The sequence below is a fragment of the Suncus etruscus genome, chromosome 8 (genome assembly GCF_024139225.1).
Source record: "Suncus etruscus isolate mSunEtr1 chromosome 8, mSunEtr1.pri.cur, whole genome shotgun sequence".
NCBI classification, from domain to species: Eukaryota; Metazoa; Chordata; class Mammalia; order Eulipotyphla; family Soricidae; genus Suncus; species Suncus etruscus.
Genome location: NC_064855.1, coordinates 86,077,999 through 86,103,406, shown reverse-complemented (window position 1 = coordinate 86,103,406; position 25,408 = coordinate 86,077,999). Strand labels below are relative to the sequence as shown.

General features: G+C 32.9%; 1 non-coding gene across 1 annotated transcript; it reads left to right on the top strand.

Moving 5' to 3' along the window:
• The first annotated feature begins 24,680 nt into the window (after positions 1-24,680).
• LOC126017084 (U6 spliceosomal RNA) lies at positions 24,681-24,786 on the top strand. Its single transcript, XR_007498758.1, has one exon. It is a non-coding gene; the product is annotated as a U6 spliceosomal RNA (small nuclear RNA).
• The last annotated feature ends 622 nt before the right edge of the window (positions 24,787-25,408 follow it).

Here is a 25,408-nt window from a genome sequence, read left to right as displayed (position 1 = left end):
TTCTACATAGGATGGGAAATCAAAACTAAAATTTCTATAATGCAAGAAAATAAATAACAAGAAAGAGATGCTTAGGATCTATAAATTCAAGAAAGATTTATTTCAAATAGTACAAGAAAATACGGTACTAAATAACAGGAAAGAGATGTTTAGGATCTATAAATTCAAGAAAGGTTTACCAGTTCTGTAATGCTTAATCATTCCTGCTAATAAAGTAGATAAACTTACGTATTTTTGGTCAGCTCAATTTTCAGTTTTTCCATTTTAACAACTTCTTTTCTTTTCTTTTTGTGGTTTTTGGGCCATACCCGACAGTGCTCAGGGCTTTCTCCTGGCTGTCTGCTCAGAAATAGCTCCTGGCAGGCACGGGGGACCATATGGGACATCGGGATTTGAACCAACCACCTTAGGGCCTGGATCGGCTGCTTGCAAGGCAAACGCCGCTGTGTTATCTCTCTGGGCCCCCATTTTAACAACTTTTGATATGCAATCTACACATATATAAATTTAGCATATCGGGCTAATGTAATTAGAAAGAAATGTGATTTGTTATTATAATCTGCACAAGATATTGGGAACATGCATTTATTGCTAACATAAATCACTGTAGGTAAAAATGACTACCGTATTTGCCGACGTATAAGATGACTGGGTATATAAGACGAGCCCCTAATTTTGCAGTTAAAACATAGGTTTAGGCCTATATTGACTGTATCAGACAGAACGTTCCTGTGATGCAACTGTATGTATTACAGTGAGCCAATCACAAAAAGCAAAGGTTCAAAGGTTATTCAGTAATAGACTTCCTCTCTGACTCTGGCCAATCTGAGCAGGCTTTTTACAGTGTAGATTAGAGTCCAGAACATTGTCTAATTTGCATGCATAAAAAGCCTGCTTGGATTGGCTGAGTTAGAGAGGCGGTCAGAGCAGCCTGGTAGTGATCGGTGCAGGATCGAGTTGGACAATTTGTTTTGTGGCAATATTCAGACAATTTTCGTTTGGTGGCATATTGAAACATTTTTCGGGATATACTTGGCATATAAGATGACCCCCGATTTTCGGTTGACTTTTATTTGTTTCAAAAGTCATCTTATACGCTGGAAAATACAGTACATTGATTCACTAGGTTATATAGTTCTTTGAATTGTTTCTTTTGGTTTTGCTTCATGAGTATTGTTGATTACAAATTAATTTATCTGGTGTGAATTTTGAAATCTACTATGGTCTTTAGAATATATTTGTATATACAAAATTAATTTCAAGACTATTATATTATATAAAGACTCACTTTGTGTAAGAAATCCAGAAGGTGGCAGTCTTGTATTACTATCTGAATACTGGGTTGTTTTTTTTTTTCTTTGCTTGTAACAGAATGTACAGAAGCAGCACAGATATGCACTGAAATGTACATTTTAATTTACAAATATAATGATATAAGACAATATATGTTACATATAAAAAAAACTTGCAATATAGAAACATTAGTATGATATGTTTTATTCATTGATTTAAGAGCCCACAGCTAAATATCAATGTATTTCAGTAATAGCGAACATACCAGAAATAGTTTTGTTTTTAAATTAATTGCACTGTTATTTAATTATTTTTGTAGCATAAAATAATTACACTTTAGAAATTTTATAATAAAAACTAATAAAAGTTATATATGTGCACACCAATTGTTTTTAGGATTTTAGTTGGAATTCTTGCACTGTGGAACAAAATTGATAATGATAATTGAAAGATTTGCAATTATTGTTTAATTTATGTAAGTGTAACTTTGTATATATGTAATAAATTCTATATAAAAAAGCAACGTAGAGTAAAATATGTCAATTACATAAGACTTTTCCAGATATCTTATTCTCTGTGAAATAAATCTTACTAATTCTTCTCTAAAAGATCCACGATTGCATAAGAGAGCCTTGAGGAGAAATAAACCATGAAGTAGCTAAGTATTAATATAAGGTTTGAAAAACTGACAATAAAAAACTAGAACATAAACAAAATATCAAAATAAAGTAGAAGCTATATAAATGAAGTTCCAAAAGTCATCCTATACAAGTGAATACACTTTTGCAAAGCACTAATTTATTTGCCGGAGTATAAGACAACCCTTCAACTCATAAAAAACTTCCTAAAAGTTGGGAGTCATATTATATGCTGGTATACGGCATGCTGAAACATGTTCCAGCTCAGGGATGAGTGATCTGCACCTCTCTTACTTTTAAGAAGTAACTTACTTTTAAGACTTTTAGAAAGTTTTTCATGGGTTGAAGGGTCGTCTTATATGCCGGCAAATACGATATTTATTTTTCGGCCTTATACAACTTTGGGCATTTCTTCACTTATTGATTTATTGAATTATTTTTCTTTTTAACAGTTTGGGAACATAATACAAGAAAAAATATGTTGACCTTCAACAATTTGTTGGTAATCTGAGAAAACTGCAATCCCAGAGAAAATAAAAGGGCATTATTAGGAACAGTATTATTTAACTTACTGAATTGTTGCTAAAGATTCAAACTCAGTACAACTTTCTTTATTATTTTTAATTTTTGTCTCAAGTAGAGGTTAGAGTTTTTATGCTAGATATAAAATCAATAAACATTTTTTTAATTTTGTAACCATACTTAACAAAAACACAGTAAAAAACAATCTGTTTTATGTTTTATTTTTCTAAAGAAAAGCTTATAATTAATAAGTTTGTTTTAAAGTTTTATCTCTCAAAACACTTGACATTTTTGGTACAATATATACATTTTTTTTACCAGCTGCAAAATGGTCAGAAATGTAGAATGTTATCATTTTTCTTTTTACTAGATTGTTTAAAAAAATCTGAGATAATTTATATTGTAGTAATTAAAATACATTTTAAATTAGGTTTATAATATTTCTTATGGACTGATTAATTTTCCAAAAGCTCTGTAGCTGATTTATGTGTATGTGTGTGAGAGAGAGAAGTATATGCTCAAATTCAAATTACTGTAATTGAGTATGTGAAAGATTTCAAAAACTGCATTACATGCAAATCCCTTCTATCTACAAAGCAGTACCATTGTCTTAGATAGTGTTTTGTATAATTAATTAACCCAATCAATGGGAACATTAAATAACTCAGAACAAAATGCAATGAAAGAAAATGTGAAAATGCTTAAAAATCATAATGAACAATAATATTAAACTCCCAAATTTTAATTTACTGAAATTACACTGTGTAGTACTCTATTACATTAAATCAGTATAAGCACTTAAAATTACTTTCACATACATTAAATCATATTAATTCAAATATGTAATGCTAACTCTAAGCTTTAGAAATTACTTTAGGAAGAATCATATGAAAATTACATATATTTTCCTACCAGAAAATTTCTCATATACATAAAAGACATGTAGAATTAATTTATGAAGTGGTTAAAATGAAAGAATTTGAAAAATATTTGTATCTCAAGTATATATAAAATATTTATGTACTAGGTCCCCTATGAAGTTCTGGATTTAGTGTCCTAAATATACCTGATACTTAAAATGTAAAGGATATAAAAGAAAATGCTCTGCTTCAAAAATTTCTTTTTTCAGTGGAGGTCACACCCGGCAGCGCTCAGGGGTTATTACTCCTGGATCCATGCTCAGAAATCATTCCTATATGGGATGCTGGGATTTGAACCACCAACCTTCTGCATGAAAGGCAAACACCTCACCTCCATGCTATCTCTCCAGCCCCATAAATTTACTATTTCCTAACACAAAATCAAAGAAAATTAGATTCCACTTGAATAATCATATATAGGTTGACTAAATTTATGTAATTTTAATATTTGTTTCATTTGTTACAAATTTTAATATTTGCTACATTTAAATTTAAATGATTACATTTAATACATTTAAATATTTAAAATGTATTTTATATATTTCAGTATGTCAATATTATCTTTAGATTACACTGAAAAATGGAAAGTATATAAACACAAGAACACACACATCTGCAAAAGAATAGGAACCATTGGTCTTATCAGTGTTTAGATATCAACTGAGGAGAAAGCATATCCTCCTATAAACTTCATTTGTAGATAATATCAAAATTCACAAAATATTGAAGAATAAGAAGTGGATGCAATTTAAGTAATAAATTTGTCTAATGATGTTAGCCTTAGTTGTAAAAATAAAGCCAAACCAAATGATCCTGTTAGTCTGCAGTTCTTTTCTGCTTTTTATAAAAAAAAATATTTCTCTGTTAAATATCATTCTCCTTGATCAACAATAATATTGTATTGTATCTCATTAACTTTTCCATTAAAATCTGTACAACATCACAACCTAATGATTATTTTGATTTCAAGTCTGGATAAATAGAAGGATAATTTTATATCAAATCTTTCAAAATGAATTCATGTATGAAACACTTATTATGTAATTGATTTTATTAAGAGAACAATAAAATTGTAAAATGAACTCTTATTTATATTTTAAGATATCCATTTATTGTAAAAATGTTTATGAGATATTTATTTTTGTTTAATCATTTTGTATTTTTAATTTATATACAAAATAACACATGAATAACTGAAAACCTTTCATTCAATTTTTTTTAACTTGGGAAATATTTTATTATAATTCTTCCAAGATTTCTTTTCTTAATTTAAAATGGGTTTATTTTTTTAAACTAATAAGACTTCTTTGTAACCTAGTTTCATTTTATATTTGAGACAATTGGTCATAATACATTTGTTTCAGGAAGGACAATGGAAAAGTAATTTAAAAAATAGAGAAACTAACAAGATGGAAGAGAAAGAAAAGGTTCAGTAGCAAGTATATTTTTGAAAATTGTTGAATTACCAATTAACTCACTATAGACCTAGCAGAAGGTTTAATAAGATTTTCTTCTTCTTTTTAGGATAAGAGTTAAAGAAACACAGTAAAAATGGTGTTAGAGAGGCAATTGTTGTTTGCATAGGCACAGCAAAATGTGGGACATATGGAAAGGAAAAACCTTGGTCTAGATATAAGGAGACCTTACCCCTGAAATTTTCTAGCATAAGACCAACTCTAGACTCTGGGCATACTAGGTTGTCCAACCCAGGTCATTGTCTATAGTGCTAATAAAAATTTTTTTTCCTGCACATTCGCTGTTGTTGGTGTCAGGTTTCTGTAGTTAAAGATCCTGGATTCTGTGGATATCCTACATTTAAGCCAGGATGAGTGGAGCATCTTATAGTTTCACCTCACAACTAGAGGGCAATGTGGATAGCCCTGCCCTGAAAGCAGGTTGTTGTTGTTGTCTTCTCAGTGTTAAGGGACCTATCTTTGGAGTAGGTAGATGCCAGGGCAGCGGTAGGGTCTTCTGTGGTAGAGGATTGCTCCCAGGTGATGTTATAGACAACCGTGGTTGTTTTATAGATGGCATCCTGGTTCAGGGGTGAATAGACAATGCCCGTTCTTCTGAGGCCTGAGCCAGGTCATCATAACAATGTTCAGGGTGTAAGGTCCCACTGTATTACAGGATTTGTGTGTTCCTATCTCTATTACATAAGAACTTGCCTGTATGTATAGTATTTTCCCATTTTAATGTGCCTATGCAAAAGCAAAACAATGCCTCATGGTATTATTTGTGCATATGGGGATCGCTGGAACAAATCCAACAACCCCCATAACTTGGTTTTAACATAAGCTCTAAATCTAGGGAATTCCTTATTTATCAAATTATAAAGAAAAGAACAGACAAACAGTAGGGAAAATCGTCACTGTATAAGAGAATATTCAGTAAGGGTCATAGCTCTTAAGGGAATACATGCAAGATATTCAAAAGATATATATGTGTCCCTTTTTTGTCTCTGAAATAGTTGGGGGTGTGTTAAATCCGGTGCATCACTTTGGTCTGTGGTTTGGCTTGTTCAGTCTGATAACCAGCTGGTGATGGACCCATATCAGGAAAAATCTTTCAGCTGTTACTTCTCAGAAACTGAGTCTTTTAGCAAGCAAAGGTCCACAATGAAGGAAGGAGGAGGGAAGGAGGCCACTGAGCGTAGATTAATAGTAACAGACTACTGGGATCTTCTTAGGCTGAAAGTCTATCATATCACTTAGGGTATGGTTTGGCAGCTGGTTTTGTGTGGGGATAATTATCTGCTTCTTGAGGAGCCAAGAAGTGAAGGAAAAAAAGATTAAATTTGGGGTAATGGTGGTTGGGGGTGAGGGAATGAAGGACTACACATGAGATTTTACAGTGGTAGGCAAAGGCAGAATATAATATGGACTTTCTGCATGCACGCAAAATATACATTAATCACATAAAACACTATTATTTAATATCATATGTGCAGAGGAGCTAGCGGTTTTGAAAACGGAGACCAGTGAGAAAGAAAGTTGCTGGTGATTGCCCTGGCCCAACCCTCTTTAGATTTCTCCCTAGCACCCACCTTTCTGACTAACCGGGCCAGCACCCAGGCATGCCCCTGGAGTCCTAAGGGAAGGGAGGAGATGGCTGGTAGCCTCCCTGGCCTCCCAGCACCCCCAAGCTAAGGAGGGGGCCTTCTGCCTGGAGTCTCGCAAAATCCCATGCCAACTGGCCAGAGCTAGCCTCCAGAACAAAAAGGGATTCTGTGTAGACCCGGAAGCTAGAAATCCGCCGGCCCCTTCCCTAATCTCTTCCCCCATGTGCTGGGTGGGGAATTTTCTGTTGAAATTTTGAACTTTTGAAATGATTATTTAGGTACAATATTCATTTTCTTCTACTTCGTAGAATAAAACAAACAAACCAACAAATCCAAGTCAATAATAAAAACATGAGAATCACAAGTTTAAATATTCTGTTCATATCTGAAACTTACTCATCAATATCTTATTTTGTAAACTATTCAAATATAATTGACATATAATATTATTTACATTATATATATATATATATATATACAACAAAGCACATTTAGGATAAAGTATGTACCTATGAAAATCAAAACTATATACATATACATACATTATCATACAGTTTTCTTCATTCTATTTATTACTTATGAATTTGTTAAAACATATATCATTATAGAAAGAGTATAAAACAGATTTTTGTAGGCTGTAGGTATTTAACACTATAGTAAGATATCCAGGATGTATTTAATTTAAATATATAAAATTTTGTTTCTTTCTACCAATAGTTTTCCATTTTCTTCTTTCCTTATCCCTTGAAAATTACCATTCGATATCTCTGGATTTGTTTTAGCTTCCACATATATAAAAGATCATCTAATATTTATATTCAGTGTTTACTTATGCCAATTAGCATAAAATCTATGGATTGTTAAAACATAATTTATTTTAAAATAATAGAATTATACATACAATAACATTTTTGTCCATTCATTCAGCAATGAACTTTTGTGTGTGTTTTTTTTTAATATTTCCTCCTTTTTCTTGGGGGCCAAAGAGAGTTTTTTCAGGACTTACTCCACTAAGTGCTCACTTCTAGTTTTATTTAATATCATATGTGCAGAGGAGCTAGCGGTTTTGAAAACGGAGACCAGTGAGAAAGAAAGTTGCCGGTGATTGCCCTGGCCCAACCCTCTTTAGAGTACTCCCTAGCACCCACCTTTCTGACTAACTGGGCCAGGCATGCCCCTGGAGTCCTGAGGGAAGGGAGGAGAAATCTATGGAACATATTGAGTGTTAGGGGTCAATTGGTGGTAGCCACATGCAAGGCAAGCACTCTAACCACTGTACTTATCTATCTCCCATTGTTAAACGTTGAAATGATTTTCTCTGCTGTTGTGAATAATGCTCTAAAGGAATTTCTTAGAACTTTTATTCATACAAGGATTCCCACTGCCTTTTAAACTAAGACAAAGTTCAATAGTAGTTTATGGTGAAAAATATTCTTCAAGCTAGTTTGTCTCAGAAGGAATGTGGTTTATAAGTTCTTGTTCAGATATTGACACCAATTATTCTGGCAAGTTTTATAATCTTTAAACGTAGTCGTAATATTATCTATTATTCTTCGTATTGTTACGCATTTGTTAGCCAGCTTCTCTGAGTGAGGCTCTGTGAGTCAGGTCATACCTGTAGAATTTTTATACCTGTAGAAAATGTAGGAATGTGATGTATTTCACATGCCTAATGTAAATTACTGAGTTGTACATACTGAGCACTTTATATGTAGAAAATATTTTATTGTTTGCATCATTTATAACTATAATCATTTATCCTCAGTGTATCTCTATGTTATAAAACTAAATGTATCTCCATTTTAAGATGAAGTTTTTCCAGATCAAATATTCTGTTAGAGTTCAAAAGAGTATCTGAGCTAAGATATAGTTACTTGGGGCCAGAGAGATTGCAGGGAGGTAAGATGTTTGCCTTGCATGCAGAAGGTCAATGGTTCAAATCCCAGCATCCCATATGGTCCCCCAAGCCTTCCAGGAGCAATTTCTGAGCGTAGAGCCAGGAGTAACCCCCTAAGCGCTGCTGGTTGTGACCCAAAAAACAAACAAACAAAAAAAGATATAGTTACTCATGTTTACCCTAGAAATAAATTCTTATAATTTGCAAAGAACAGACAATGGGGGTTGTAATAAACTGCTACACTTATTAAATGAAGGAAACTATTTATTTTTCCATTCCATTGTTTAAATTGAAGAAAATAAAGTGTAATGCATATGTGACTTCTTTATAACCATTAGTGCAAAGATATTTGGCATATTACTCTGGACTTCTTCTTTAATGTTTTGTGTGAATCAAGATTTTATAAATAGTGTCATACTAAATTTGTATGCCAGATATAATCCTCCCTATCTATTAGATGACACAATTTATCTACTTAGTTAAATATAAATATATAATCATCATTAAAGTTGTTTTTTAAAAAAATTGTGAGAATTTAAATATACCAATCTGTGTCAATAAAATATTTAGATAAATTTAAAAAACAATATGATTAACTATATGATTTTATACTTCTTAAAATGCTTGGCATCCAGTACTGTTTTTCATTGTCCTAATTATACATTTGGGTATTGCTGAACATCAATTATCATTGAAAATAATATTTTACACCTGTACTACTGAAGGACTCATTAAAATTAACACATTTATTCCTTATAATAATCTGAAGATGTAGTTATTATTAAATTCCCTTTACATTAGAGAAAGCAGTTTCAAGAGGTTAATTTCAGCACTCTCATCAAGTAAGTGGTAAAATGGAAATTCAGCTACAGTTCTGATTCAATGTCCATTAAATGTCTTCTAAGTTCACTGATCTTTAGAATAAAACACAGTTTTATGACCTATGATGTGACTAAATGAGAAATCAGAGGCATGAAATATGAATAAAAATGAAAAAGAGTAGGAACTGCAATAAATATGAGAAAGAAATTAAAAGTAGTATAACTACAGATGGGAGGATTTGAAATTGCTTGGAAAAATTGAAGTTAGCATTTCTTAATCAATCCTTCAATAGTTAGAGTTTTGACTTAAAAGGACAAGTGATTGACATTAGAATTCATAAAGATATTAATGAAATTTAGTCATTAGAGTGCTTTAGGATTATTCCATTCAAGGGAATTGATTCACTTTTTAGCATAACTTTACTGCTTTCTCTTCATTTGTCAGTTATTAACTTTTGCCCTAAGTTATATTTTTAATACATTCACTTTCTTTGTAATTATATGTGATACACTTGGTCATTCTCATTCTGCCATTTCAAATATCAATTGATACAGCAACTAATGTATTTAACAAAACTTAGTGATGATTTTCAGTAATATTATCCTCATGTTACTTCCAATAAAAATAATTTAAAGTATCTTTGTCTTAACTTTAATATCTACTATGTACTATATATGAGTGTATCCATAAAATATAAAAATATATTGTATGTCACAATGCCATTTGGTTAAATGTTTTATGGTAATATAGAAAAATTGCATTTGTCTGATACTATTGAAAAGCATTTCATCCTAAAGAGTATGTAAAAGACAATTTAATCCCCAGTCAATAATTACTTTAGTAATTTCTTATGATTTTTAAATGTTTTCCTTTGAGTATATTTATTTTAAACAGATGGACTTTATTTCTTTACATATGCATAAGTATATGGGTCATTGTAGTTAGTGATTTATCCTTAATATTTTAATTCATAATATGCATATATATACACCTATATATCAGTATATTGATATATCAACATACTAAAGCAGATATTTATACTGGTAAATATGATACATAAGAGTTTGTAGTGTATTCTCCTATATCACAAACAATATAAATAAAAGAAAATGGGGGAAAATGGCATAGTGATACTATAATCAATAAATAAAAGAACAGTCAAGCTTTGAGCTTAAATGTCTAAATTTAATTTCAAACTTCCTTGTAAATATAGATTGTAAATTGATTAAGGTACTTTCCTAAAAGTTGTCTGTGGCCATAACTCTGAGTTGAATCCTATCATAATAAGGTTTACTTCTTCTTCCTTCCTTCCCAAATAAAAATAGAAGAAATTTAAACTTCTATACTTGAATTAGAATAAATATCTTAAATGATTTCTCTGTGTCTTGGCTCCCAAATTTCAAAATAGGCTATACATATAAGAATATACATATAATAGAGCTAATCTAGTTACAAATTTTGTTTATATAAAACTATTTTTTGATTTGGTATATAAATATTTATTAGCAATTATTATTTCATAAAAACACTGTGTTTTTTATTTGTTTGTTTTTGGATAACTACTGGCTGTGCACAGTGTTTACTTCTGGTTCTACTTTCAAGGATCATGCCTCACCATTCTAAGGGAACCATATAAGGACTGGAAATTAAACACAAGGCCAGCCTGAGTTGAAAAAAAATGTCCTGTGTTAATCTCTTTAGCCCAACAATATTGTTTAATCTCATTTCCTCATTTGAGTGACTGCATAAATGAACCAATTCCGACTGTGATTGCTAAATGTTTTAAGCGATTTTTTTTTATCTCTCTCCTACCTACATCCAGTCCACCTTTTGATATTTATGAAAGCAATTGGTGTAGTCTGCTGTTGTCTATGACATGATAATCTGTGAAAGGTACAAAGGAGAGCAAGGACCAATATGACCTCTATACATATTAGCCATAATTAGTAAAACTATGATAGGAGACAACATGTGAACATTATAAGTCAGTTAAGTTCAGGCAAGTTCATAGATAGCAAGGATTTATATGTATATATATAAACTGTGCTTAATTTCTATAGTTCACTTTCTTTTCACAAGTTCCTGTTCAAGAAAATAAAAATAAATTAGATTCCTTCTGAGTGAGCGAAGGAGTCTCAGCAAGAATCAGCCATGTCTTATAAGTCCTGACTTATACCTGAACATTAGTACTTAAAATGTCATTGACAAGCATTCTATGAGCTTTTTTTTCTTTTTGGCTCTGGGTCAGCTCTTCAAATGACCATGAATTTATACTGAGCCAGAAGTGCTGAAGAAAGCTTCATTACGTGTGGATAAAGTGCAACACCATCATTCATTTTTTAATTTAGGCCTTGCTTAAAATGTTCGAGGTTGTAATCAATTACATTAACACATGATGCAATTTGACTCATTTGAGCAATTTCAATCAGGATTTTATCCTCATCATAGTGCTGAAACTGCTGTATTGAAAGTAAATAATGACCTTTTGATTGCAACAACGGATGTTGTCTTTCATGATTTTGTTGGACTGTTGGCAGTAGTTGATGCAGTTAATCATGACATTTTATTGGCTGTTTTATAGATTTTGGTATATATTCCTAAAATAAAAGTGAAATGATTCAAAGTGTTATCTCTCAGTGATCTATATGAATGTATGTCCAGTAAGGTGATCTGATTCAACTAAGGATGCTATATATTTAAAAAGACTTTTAAACTGCTTTCTTATTTATACTTTGCATGGCTTTTTAAGCGTAATTTTCATTATTGTGACAGTATTGAGTGGTCAGAACTCTTGAGTAAAGTTTTTAACAACACTTAAGTGAGTAGAGACATGCTTTTTTTCTTAGTAACGACATTAATGCAAATTGTCATATTCCACTACAAGATATATATTTAAGCAAATCTAACCTCTGATATTCATCAGAGGCTTAAGATTATATGGTATATGTTCATAAATAGTGACTGACAAAGAAAGTTTAATAAGTACTAGGAAATACCATCTAGAAAATATTTTTAAAAAGCATAACCTTATTAAATCAAGACATTTTACTAATGATAAATAAGTTCATGATATTTTGTAAGCATTTTATTTTTAAAATAAACTTAAATCCAGAGTTGAAGATACTTGCTTGCCTTGTAAATAGGCATCATGGGTTTTCAGCTCTGGGACGTCATCTAGGACACAAAACACTTCTAGGAGTAATACCTGAGCAAAGAGCCAGGAAAATTCTCTGAGCACTGCAGAATTGGTCCATATACTTCACAACAACAACAACAAAAAAAAAAACAAAGGAAAAAAAGAAACAGAAATGAATAAATAAAAAAATCTGAGCCTCGAAAACAACATTGAGTTTAAAATGTTAAGAAATCAATTTTACAATTTTTTACTACTTAATACTGTTTAGGTTAAATAACATATATTTATATTATACAACATAGTATATACTTATGTACTTGTTTCTTTGTTTTGGGAGAAATCCAGGTAATGCTCAAGGGTTACTACTGACTTCATACTCAAGTATCACTTCTAACTGCTAGGGGGATCACATGGGGTGCTTAGAATTGGACCCAGAATAACAGCATGGAGCTCAAATGCCCTGCCCAATGTACACTCTCTTTGGCCCTGACATAAATATATTTCTTAAATGGCTTTGCAATATCGCTCATGAAAATCTGGGATTTTAAATAAATATAGACGGAACACAGATTGAAAAAATGCAGAAGTCATATTCTGGAATAAACAGAATCAATGGCTGTAATAAAACAAAAACAAAACAAAACAAAACAAAAGCAAAATGAAAAGAGACTGGTTAAAATCTAGCATCAAGTAGTTGTTAGGAAGGTCGGGGTATTTGTGTTTTCCTTTCTGATAGTTTGCATAAAGCAATTAACATCAAACAGATTAGTATAAGAATAGAAAAATTTCTTATAAATAATCATACATAGGTAAATGCATGATGAAGTTTTGATCAGTGAGATTAAAATTCATGATCATATCTTGGAAATCAAGTTAATGGAATCCACACATTAAGACATTTCTCATTTGGTGAATACCAGTTGCTCAGTAATAATACTTCCTTGAATTTAACCAGGATTCTCCAAATAGAAAAGAATTTGTTGAGTGCTAAATGTTGAGTTTTATGATAGAAAAGAAAGTTTGGTTTAGGAATAAACTGTAAACCTAGTCTTGCTGTGAACATGGTGTAGCTGTGAATTAAAATGGAAAGATTAGGTTCAGAGAACAGCTAGTTCCTAAAATCCAACCCTAGAGGTAAATGCCAGGAATTACACCCATATAAGGTTAAATAGCTGACAGATGACCAGAAGACAACAGCATCTTAGGTCTGCAGCAAAGGACAGATAACCCGATGTGGGGGGCTGCAGCCCACCCAGCTGTCTATCTGATGCTCTAATTAAACTACAATCAATCCTAGCCTAACTTTGTACTGAGGACCAATAATGTTAAAGATCAACTATCTAGAGGCGGGAATGCCAATAGACTTGGACTTAGGACCCTTTAAAATTGCCATGTAAGCTATACTGGGGGAGTCCTCATTTCTTAGGAGATGTTGGACCCTGGCATGCTGGAAAAAACTTTTTTGTATTTACATTACTGTCTCCCTGGTGGTCTTTTGGGTGCTGGATTCTAAGTTCAGGCTTTAACAAATTTACTAATAATAAACATAATGCCTTTAATAGTTAATTTTTTTAAAGTTATGGTTTAGGTAATAGTTCTTTTTGCTATGAAAATATCAGAACATGAACATGGGGATATTTGTATTGAATTTGGTGAAGGTATGTGTATAGACTTTATAAGATACTAGACCAAATCAAAACTCTGGAATTTATAAGCTACTCAAGACAGCATAATACAACAGTGCTTACCACAGTTTCATTTTTACTTTGTTTATGTATGGTCTATTTATTGGCTTTGTTCATATATATACTATTTCTTGTGTTAAAATCTTTAATAAGGGTCAAGTTTCTGATTTTAAAGCACAAATATTTGTGCTACTGACATACTTATCTGAAAATATTTTGTGCAATTACTGGACTAACATTTCTTAAGGATTTTATAACTAGGATAATAATGCTGGGCATCACTATATCCTACATATTAAAAGCCTTCAATTCAAATTATGGGCAGAGAAAAAAATAGGAATGTAGCTAATAATTTTGTTTCACAAAGCCTTATTATCCTGAATTTAATAAATCCTAAGTGTATTAATGTTTGAATTAAGGTATATTATTATAGTACCTTGTTACAAAGATAACATTACATAATTATTTAGAATATTGTTTTATCATTTATTATAATATTATAATTCTATACAAAGTATTATACATTAATATTTCAGCTTACTTATTTTTGACATATTTTTTTCTTAAACATCTTATCTCCTGAGTAATTATTTTCGATTGCATTTCAAATAAATGTAAAAATTTATGTAAATACACTTTTAGGATTGCTATTTTAGATACAGAAACAATGCTACATATATTATAGTACTAAGCATTAATTTATATTTTGATTTCTTAATATAAATATTTTATAGGAATTTATTATTTTAAAACAGATCCTCTTACATTTCTCAAAGCCTGTCTCTTTCTGATTGGAATTTATTTTTATTTATTATTTGCATTATATTTATCTAATTGACTATTTTTGCTAGTTTGCCATTTTCATTCAACAAATGCAAATATCATTAAATTGCCCTCTGCCATTTACAATTATGCCTGTGAATATAATTAGAGAAAAGAATATGACTATGATATCTAAGTTTACGATTCTAAAAATAGTAAACTCCAGTTTTTCAAGTTCTTTAAGAAACGATCTCACTTGACTCTGAAAGTCCTTTCAACACAGACTCCTTACCTTACAGTAGAGTATGTCCCTACTTCACAAAAGAATAGACTAATCAAAAGCAAAGTCTTTCTTTCTTTTCTTTTCTTTCTTTCCTACTTTTTCTTTTTTTTTTTTTTTTTTTTTGGTTTTTGGGCCACACCCTGCAGTGCTCAGGGGTTACTCCTGGCTATCTGCTCAGAAATAGCTCCTGGCAGGCACGGGGGACCATATGGGACACCGGGATTTGAACCAACCATCTTTGGTCCAGGATTGGCTGCTTGCAAGGCAAACGCCACTGTGCTATCTCTCCGGGCCCTCCTACTTTTTCTTTTAACGCTCAGGGGTTACTCCTTGCTAAGCGCTCAGAAATCGCCTCTGGCTTGGAGGACCATATGGGACCCGGGGGGATCCACGGTCACGATCTTTCCTTGGCTAGCGCTTGCAAGGCAGACACCTTACCTCTAGTGCCACTTCATCGGCCCCAGCAAAATATTTCAATATTATAACCTCTTGGCCTAGAAAATTACCTGCAGTACACATTTTTTTAATATGCTATCATTCTCCTGTTCTGAGATGATTGTTTATTATTCTAGGAAAAGTACTTCATCATTTGCTTGTAGTGAAACGTTATTTTGCCTATTTGGATCTCAGTCTACCTGTTTTCTTATTTATATATTTGTTGCCATTTATAAATATCTTTTACTGTTCTTTTTGGCAATGCCACCTTGTTTTAAATATGGTAAATACATAGGCATAAAGAAAATCAACCAATTATATGGGATAACCTATGTATCTACCTATCTATGTACCTACCTACTCTAAATAATAAAATATTTTGAATTGCAGCCTATGGTGTCTGTAAATAGTCAATCTTGTGGTTATTTATTAGTACCTTCTCTGTCTTGTCTTTTCTTATCTTGTTTATAACTTATCCTGATATTTTCTTATAGTATTTATTTTATATTGTTTACCCTTATATAATCTATCCTAATCTTATATTGTTTACACTTAAACTTATATTATTCACAGAATTATTGAAGACATGTTTTTATTGAACTACTGAAAACATATTAGTTTTCAATCAGTAGTAACTGTCTAATGTTTGTAAAACATTTTGTCACATACTGTCATATCCATCCAGTAATAAAGCTTACTTTTCCTAAAATTTGCTAATTTTATTGTCACTGCTTCTGCTGAAATCTTCTGGACTCTTTAAATTGATTTGTTACTTGATTATTTCATTCTCAAGCTTTAATTTTATTCATTTATATTCTCTGTAGTTTTAAAAATAACTTTCTGAAAGTTAATAATCTTTAAATATCACTTAATATAGATTTTTCCCTAAAATTCAAACCAAAATTGCTAATTACATATTAAGTAGAAACACTTTGATGTATATGTCTAAAACTTCACTCATCAATTTAATATTCCCTCAAAACCTACATGTGAAGGTAATATTATTTATTCAATAATATAAGAAGTAGCCCCCAAATAACCTAGTATAATTTTTCACTATGGTGTTCCTAAAAATTGTTCAAAAATATGCCTAGGTATATTTCATTTCTATCCTGTTTCTGTCCTGTTTTGTATCAAAGATGAACTTTATTTATGAATTTTAAAACACATATTTTTTCATTTTTGTTTTGGTTTGGGAGTAGGGGGTTGTCCACACACAAGAGTACTTTGCGGTTGTCCTGGTTCTCTGGTTAAGGTTACCTCTTGTCAGGGATCAGGAGCTTTGGGAGTAGAGAACAAATCTTCATCACTTGAATGCAAGGCACTTGCCACATACACTGTACTAGAGGTCCAATTCCAGAATCCAAGAATTTCTTGTGTTTTTGAAGACCAAAAATAGGACAGGATAGTCTCCTATTATACGCTAAGATATTGTAAGACATCATTAGATTAGGCCAAATCATGAATTAAATATCTTTCAAATTTACTTCCTCCTTTTGTACCGCATTGTATCCACATTTTTTAATTAAAAATGAGCAAAATTTTAGTTTAAAATTTGGATTAGAGTCAAGCTAATTTAATTAGATTCTGTTGTACTGAGTGAGCATATTTTTAAACACAAATAATATACTTTTTCTTTTTGGAATACTCCCAAAATGCCCAGAGTTTACTCTTGCCATTGCACTCAGGAATCATTCCTGGAAGGCTCTGGAGAGCATATGAGATTCTGGGAATTGAACCAGGTGGTTTGGCTGTTTGCAAAGCAAGGGCCCTACCTGCTGTGCTATATCTCTGGTAACTCAATACCATACCCTTAATGCTGAGATAAGGTAGAGTCCTTTAAATATAGCAACCAATTACTTTGTTTAAAAATATTTCAAAGATAATTCTTAAATTTTAAGTTGCCAAAATATTATATGCCAAATATGAAGATTTTTTAATGATGTTCAGTTATGATACTTTTTGCTTGGCTCTAATGCTCAAATATTCTAATACTTTGTTTATATTCACCTGCTCAAGAATTTGCCTATTTCTACAAATTACTATATGCTTACTACAGTATTCACTTGGTAATGCTTCCTTATATTACACATTAGAGATAGTTGATGCTCCTCAACTATGAACATTTATTAAATAAATAAGTGCATAAGCATAAAATATTTTATTTGCAAGAAATCAAATTATGCAAATGTTTAAAACCATAGGCCATTTGTTCTAAAATTGTCAGTTTCTTTTCTTTCACTATCTGTGCTATCAATTACATCAATTTATTCTCCCACCAACTATGCCAGCACATGCTTATTTCTTTTACCATCTGTCAATACAAATTTTCTATTATGTTTGTGTGTCTTTTACCTTACAGTACACTTTAGAAAATGTCAGATTTTTAAGCTAACTGAAACATACTTTGTAAAGTGATATTTGTGCTATGACTTTTAAATAGGTGATTTTAATTTTGGTAGAAAGGTAAAAATCCATGGGGCTCATATTAAGGAATTTGATATTTTTCACAACAGGGAACATGTAAAAAAAAAAAGAAAAAGAATAAAAGACTAAATTGGAATTTCAAATAGAAGAAACTAGACAATAATACAAACCACAAATAAGATTTATTTAGAAAAACAAAAAGGATAATTTTTTATTTCCTATCCTTTTTTTATTCTAATGTCAACTTTGGCACAAAATATTTTTTCTAGTTATTGGTAATTAATATATTTTTCTTTCTTTTTTTTATTTTTGGCCACACCCAAGTGACTCTCAGGGGTTACTCTGATTATATACTCAGAAATCGCTATTGGCTTCGGGGACCATATGGGATGTCAGGAAATTGAACCGTGATCTGTCCTGGGTCAACTGCATGCAAGGCAAACACCTTACCTCTGTATCACCACTCTGGACCCTGATATACTTTTTCTAAATGCGCATGTAAATCTAATCATTTCTGGTTCTTATCAAGCACACTAAGTCTCAATTAATTTCAGCTACAATGAGACATTATTTCACATATGTAAAAGAATTTCTCTAAAAGTGGACAGACTCTTATTTTTTTAATTTTTTAATTTTTATTGTGGCCAAAGTGAATTACAAATCTTACACAGTGATATTTAAGTTACACAGTGACAATAAATGAGGGCCTTTCCACCACCAGTGTTGTCGTCCCTTCATCCCTGTTCTCAATCATATATCTCTTATCTCCCTCCTTTATCCCCCAGAATGCTAGTGTAACTAAAAGCATATATGTTAACACCAATCTAAACCATTTTTGTTTGCAGTTCCAGATATTTTTACTAGTGGTTTCTTAAAGATTTGGAGTCAAAGGAGCACTGCAAAAACAATGTTAGTGTGGCAATTATCGTTTGCATGGGCCCACCAAAGTATGGTGGACATAGAAAGGAAAAACTTTGGCCTAAGTACAAGGAGACCCTACCCCTGAAGTTTCCTGACATAAGACCATTTCTAGGCTCCAGACAAACTAGTTTGTCCAATCCTGGTCATTGTCTGTAGTGCCCATACAGTTATATGTTTCACAGTCTCTGTTGCTGATCCCACGTTTCAGTATTGAAGGTCCTGGAATCTGTATATCCTACATTGAAGTCAGGATGGTGCAGAGTGATGTCTAATTTCAACTCACAATTAACGGGCAATGCAGAAAGCCCTGTCCAGTATGCAGGTCGTTGTTATTGTTGTTTAAATCTTCTCAGTGTTAAGGGAAGACTCTTTTGAGTAAATCGATGTCAGAGCAGCAGTAGGGTCTTCCCTGTAGAGGATTGCTTCCAGATGTTGTCATAAACAACTTTGGATGTTTCATAGATGGCTTCCCTGTTTCAGGGGAGAATGGAAAATGCCCAAACCTCTGAGGCCTATGCCAGGTCATCATGTCAATGGGGTTTGTAAGGTTCCATTGCACCACAAGAATTGTGTGTTCCTATCTCTATTAGATAAGAACTTATGTGTATGTATAGTATTTTCCATTTTAATGTGCCCATGCAAACAAGGAATAATGCCACCTGGCGTTATCAGCACCTAAGGGGGCCGCAAGAACAAGTCCAACAATCTCCGTGACCTGGTTCAAACATAAGCATTAAACTGAGGGACTCTTTCACCAAAGTTCCTTATTGAACAGTACACAGCGAGATTGGTGCCTATGCGGATGCTAGAACAAGTCCAACAATCCAATTGACTAGGTTCTTATATAAACGTTAAGTGGAGGGACACTTCTACAAACTTTCTTATTTAACAATTAACAAAGGGAAGGAAGGATAGAGAGGGACGCTTTCACCAAAGTACCTTATTGAACAGTTCACAAGAGGAGAAAAGATAAAAAGTGGGGAAAATAAACAATCTAACTTAAGACAGTGGACTCCATTGTCACCGTTCATGGGAACTAATCAGAACCCTAGTATGGTAGCAACCGCAGTTACACAATGAAAGAAGGAAGAGGCCAAGAGACCGCTGAGAGTAAACAAGTAGGTAAAGAGTATTGGCCTCTTCCCAGCCTGAGAGTCCATCCTCTCATTCTTATTTTGAAAATATATGGTCTCCCCACCCGAACTGGTCTCTTTCCAAATTGAGAGTCAATCCTCCCATTTTTATTTTAAATATATATGGTACATCCCTGCGCAGTTTTTGAAATGGAGACCAATGAGAAAAAAAAATAATACCAGTGAATGTCACAATGTAATGTCCCGACATACACCAGTGCTGCATTGGCCGCCATCCACCACATGTGCCCCCCCCCCCTTAGTGTTGGGAGAGAAAGGAGGAAAGCCTGAGGATCACCTGGGCAGGCAACCAGGGAAGGCCTGGAGTAGGGGGGGGGGGGGATAGAGAAATGGCTGGAGGCCTGCTAAGCCTCCAGCACCCCCCAAGCTAGGGAGAATGCCATCCCGCATGGGGTGTCCCCTAACCCCATACCTGGGAAGAGCTGGCTTCCAGTATCAAGAAACCAGAAGCCAGCTATCTGCCTGGCCCCTCCCTCTGCTCCTCCTCCCTAGAGTAGGGAGAGGAAGCCTGGAGACCCCTAATAGAGTCCACGTATAACCCACAGCAGGCCACCTGAGGTGGAACTCAGGCCAGGCCGAGTCCAGGGGGAAATAGGGGAAGGGCTGGAGGCCTGCCAAGCCTTCCAGTACCCCCCAAGCTAGGGAGAATGCCATCCGGCATGGGGTGTCCCCTAACCCCATACCCAGGAAGAGCTGGCCTCCAGGATCAAGACACTGGAAGCCAGCTATCTGCCCAGCCTCTCCCTCTGCTCCTCCTCCATAGAGAAGGGGGTGGAAAGCCTGGAGACCACTAATAGAGTCCACCTGGAACCCATAGCAGGCCACCCGAGGTGGAACTCAGGCCAGGGTAGGAGACTCTTACTACACACATCCAGGTATTAAATGAGGAAAGTAGAAAAGCACAGTTTTCAAGATGGAAGGTAGGGGTAATGTACTCAGACAGCATGTCCACAGATTAGCAACCTATATGAGAGCAGCACAGACAAATGAATCTAGGAAGCACATTTGAACTCATATATAAAGTCTTTTTTTCTGTTTTTTTTTTTTTGTTTGTTTGTTTTTTTTTTTTTTTTTTTTTGTCACACCCGGCAGTGCTCAGGGGTTACTCCTGGCTGTCTGCTCAGAAATAGCTCCTGGCAGGCACGGGGGACCATATGGGACACCGGGATTCGAACCAACTACCTTTGGTCCTGGATCGGCTGCTTGCAAGGCAAAAGCTGCTGTGGTATCTCTCCAGGCCCTATATATAAAGTCTTAACTGCAAGGTAATCACTGCTATCATTTAATGTATTTTCTTTTGGTGTTCCTAAATAATTTTAAATCAATAAATCAAATGCTATCAATTCCTTGTCATATTCTAATAAAGTTCTTTTAATTTTAGAAGCAGTAATCTAAGATAAAGAATGGTAGAAAGAGGAGGTAATTAGATAAAGGAGATAGGTCTGATAATAGATAGGAAGTCTGCCTTGTAGACAGCCAACTACATATTTCATCTCTGGTGCCCCATAAGATTCTCTGAGCCCATCAAAAGTGAACATTGAGCTCAAGATGTTAGTAATCTTGAGCACAGTCTTGCATAACCAAGGAACTGCCAAAAATGTTTAAAAGGGAAAAAATTAGGCCATTATATTAAAATCTGTGACACAATAAATATACAATAAGACATGCCCTTTGGGTGGGGTCATTGACCAGACCTGGCATGATCAGTACTAGTGTCAAGCTTGTGCTCAGAGATCACTCCCAGCAACTAAACCATGTTTTGGCACTTGTAAGGTAAGTGACAACATTTTACTATCACTCTGGCCCTTAGGACATTCGGTATGAATACTGTGAATCAAAATGTTCCTTGAGTTTGAAAAAGATTTCCATTGTAAAGTCCTTTGTAATTAATCTTTACAAAGATTTACTAATATTTCAATGTCATCTATATAAAATATTGAGTGCATCAAATAATATGTTCATTCCATTAATTTTTAAATAAAATCTAATAATCTAATAGAGCTTTCTAAATTTGTACTTACTTTAGATTTTTACACTGAAAGATTTAGTATATCACTATCACAGGAAAACTTATTCATGCTTAAATGAAAGAATTTATTACAATTCTTACAATTTAATTACTTTATTTTCTAAATTCATAACATGTCAATAAAATAATCTGCAGACATGGATTCAGAATGAGAATGCAAAGTTTTTAATTTTGAGTGTTTTGAGGAGTTCCTTTATGTCTTGTGTTATTGTGACAAGTGTTTGAGATTTTTGAATATATCTATTAAATTAAACTACTTGATAATTAAAGTCATAATAAAATCAGTTAAAGAATTTTGAGATTTTTTATAGGCCAACACATATTAAAAGGAAAAATGTATTTCATGCATAAATCTTTTTTCAAAAGCTTCATTTCAATCATACTTTATCAAACTTTAAAAGGAACTACTAAATAGCTTTAAAGTTCAAGAGCTTCTAAAAGAAAATGCTAGACGAAATTATATAAATTGAATAAAAATGGTAGCATCATAGTATTATATAATATAATAATTTCTTAATACTAGTAATGAAGTCAGACCAGGGAATCTGAAGAAAACTTGAATGATTCAAATTCCTGGGAGACACTGACAATAAGATCAAGTATTATATAACTAATTAATTCACCACAAATAGAATAGTATTGTCTGTGTTTTCTTTATATCAATGACTTATGCTGTCACAAGATATTATTATATTACTGAAGTTAAAGGATCTGGGGAAGGAGCCAAACATCTCTGCTGAAGCTATTTGCTTGAGGTGTTATTTTTCTGTGTTCGCAAGTCAGTAATTGTCAGAAATTCTTGTCTTTGTGATAAAATTTTCCGTTTTGATATTCAAAAATAAAGGCCTTCCTCTGTTTTCATTGGGTTTTCTGTCATTTTGTTGTTCTATATAACAAGAAATTTCTGTATTCAATAAATATTAAAATGTTAAACCATAAATTAATCATTTATTTAATGATGCACATGAAATATTAACATATTTTAAAATATCATATATGTATTTGTATTTTATTTATATTTCAATATATACATGGCTTATTTTCTTTCACCATCGCTCTTTTTTATACACATACACATATCTACTTATATGAAGAAATATTTAAGATATAGTCTTCAACTATGCTTCTTTATGACCAATCCCTTGTGCTATCACATTCGCCCCATGTGTCTTTAATTATTCTCCTGAATGACACATTATTACATTTTTATATTATATTATTTTTAAGTTAAGATGTTAAATACAAAAAATAATAGGGGGTTGGAGAGATACTATAGCTGTAGGGCATTTGCCTTACATGAGCCTATCCAGGATGGACGGTGGTTCAAATACCGGTGTCCCATATGGTCTCCCTTTTCCCCCCATGCCTGCCAGGACTGAGTTCTGAACACAAAGCCAAGAGTAACTCTGAGTGCTGCCAGATGTGACTCAAAATCCAAAATAATGATAATGATAATAATAATAATAATAAAAGAATAAAAATAGCTATAAATTATTCAGTAAAATGAGAAACAATATATTCTATCTATAATAAAACTGAAAACCTGCATTTTAAGTATTACCTCTCTGTTCTACAAAAAAGTTTTTCTTGAGGCCAGAGTGATGAGCAATAGTAGGGAATTTGTCTTGTACACAGCTGACCCAAAACAGACTGTGGTTTGATCTCCTGGTGTCCCATATGGTCCCCCAAGCCAGGAGCAATTTCTGAGTGTTTAGCCAGGAGTAACTCCCAAGTGTCACCAGGTATGGCCCAAGAACCAAAAAATATATTTTTCTCTTATATGTTAAAAGATAAGGAACATACAATTTTTGCTACATATTAATCATTTCACCAATTATATTCTCCTACATTTCAAAATCCATCAATCTACATTCTTGGTATTTCTTTAATATCAAGTCATCTTTTCTATAGTAACTGTTATAGATTCCCTGAACTACTCAAAATTTGATCCATATTTTCTGAATTTTATCATTAATTTATTTCACTATGATTTTTAATTTTTTGTTTTTTTTGGGGGGGGCCACACCTAGCATTTGCCAGCAGTTACTCCTGGCTGTGCTCAGAAATGGCTCCTGGCAGGCTCAGGGGACCATATGGGATGCCAACATTTGAACTACTATTGGTCCGCTGCTTGCAAGCAAACACCCTACCGTTGTGCTATCTCTCTGACCCCTGATTTTTAAGTCTTGTTATCGATAGTAAATATATCTTATGCATTTTGCATGTAATGGAAATATATGCTTTTGTTTCATTAAATAAAATAATGGAATATTATGTGAAAATACATTTCAGTTGATGTCAATTAATGAGTTGTTAGAGTTTTATTAATATTACACTAGTCCAGTTATCTATCCTTGTTTTACATTTGGGGAAAAGTGTTTTTATACAGCTCAAATATTGTTTTGCTTAGGCATAGCTTCATAGTTATATTTTAGCTAATATTATTATATACTGTGTTGCTTATAACATGACTGCTATTAATTAATTTTTATTATAATTTTAAAGCAAACCAGAGACTGTCTCATAGAATGAAATACCTCTAATTACACCAAAGAAACTAGTCAGGAGAACTAATATTGGCTACTCTAATAACTATTACAGAATTTTTTATTGGCAGAGTATATTGGAAAAACAACTAATTCACACCTATCAGAAGCATAGTAGTGTTTATTTTTAAAGCAAGAGATATTATAATATGCTCACTTTGGCAGCACATATACTAAAATTTGAAGATACAGAGAAGATTATCATGACCCCTGCACAAAGATGACATGTAAATTTGTGAAGTGTTCCATATTTTTTTTAAAAAAAAAGGTGTTATAATAAAAAATAACCTTTTCTTTTATAGTATTATAAATCATTATGCATTTCTTTTTTTGGTGGTTTCTTATAAGTCTATGACAGATTATAGAATTAAGACACTTTAAATAAAGATCTCAGTGGAGGGTTCATAAGAGAGAGTATAGGGTTTAAGGATACAATTTTTACATACAGGAAACTCCTGTTCATTCAAAGAAACCCCAAAGAATTTTCAGGTGCATTCAGGGTCTGACCTGAATTCAGGTCCAGCACAGTTGGGTAAAATATAGCACTACATTTTGCTTTTTGGAAGTAAACCACCAACACAGTTGTCTAAGATATTCTCTGAGTGCCACCAGATGAACTGAGCAATCCTTGAAAGCTCTCCTCAAACATTATGGGGCCTCGGGTGATTGTATAGTGGCAAGGGTGCTTGCCTTATACACAGCCAATCTTATTTTCATCCCTGGTATCTCTTAAGGACCCCTATCACATTGGTCGCCATGTCTACAATGTGTGCAACCCAGAATCATGAGTAAGCACTGAGCACAGTCATGTGTTCCCCCTCAAAGAAATAAAAAGTCAAGTTATTATAATTGATTTGACAAGTATTTTTATAAGATA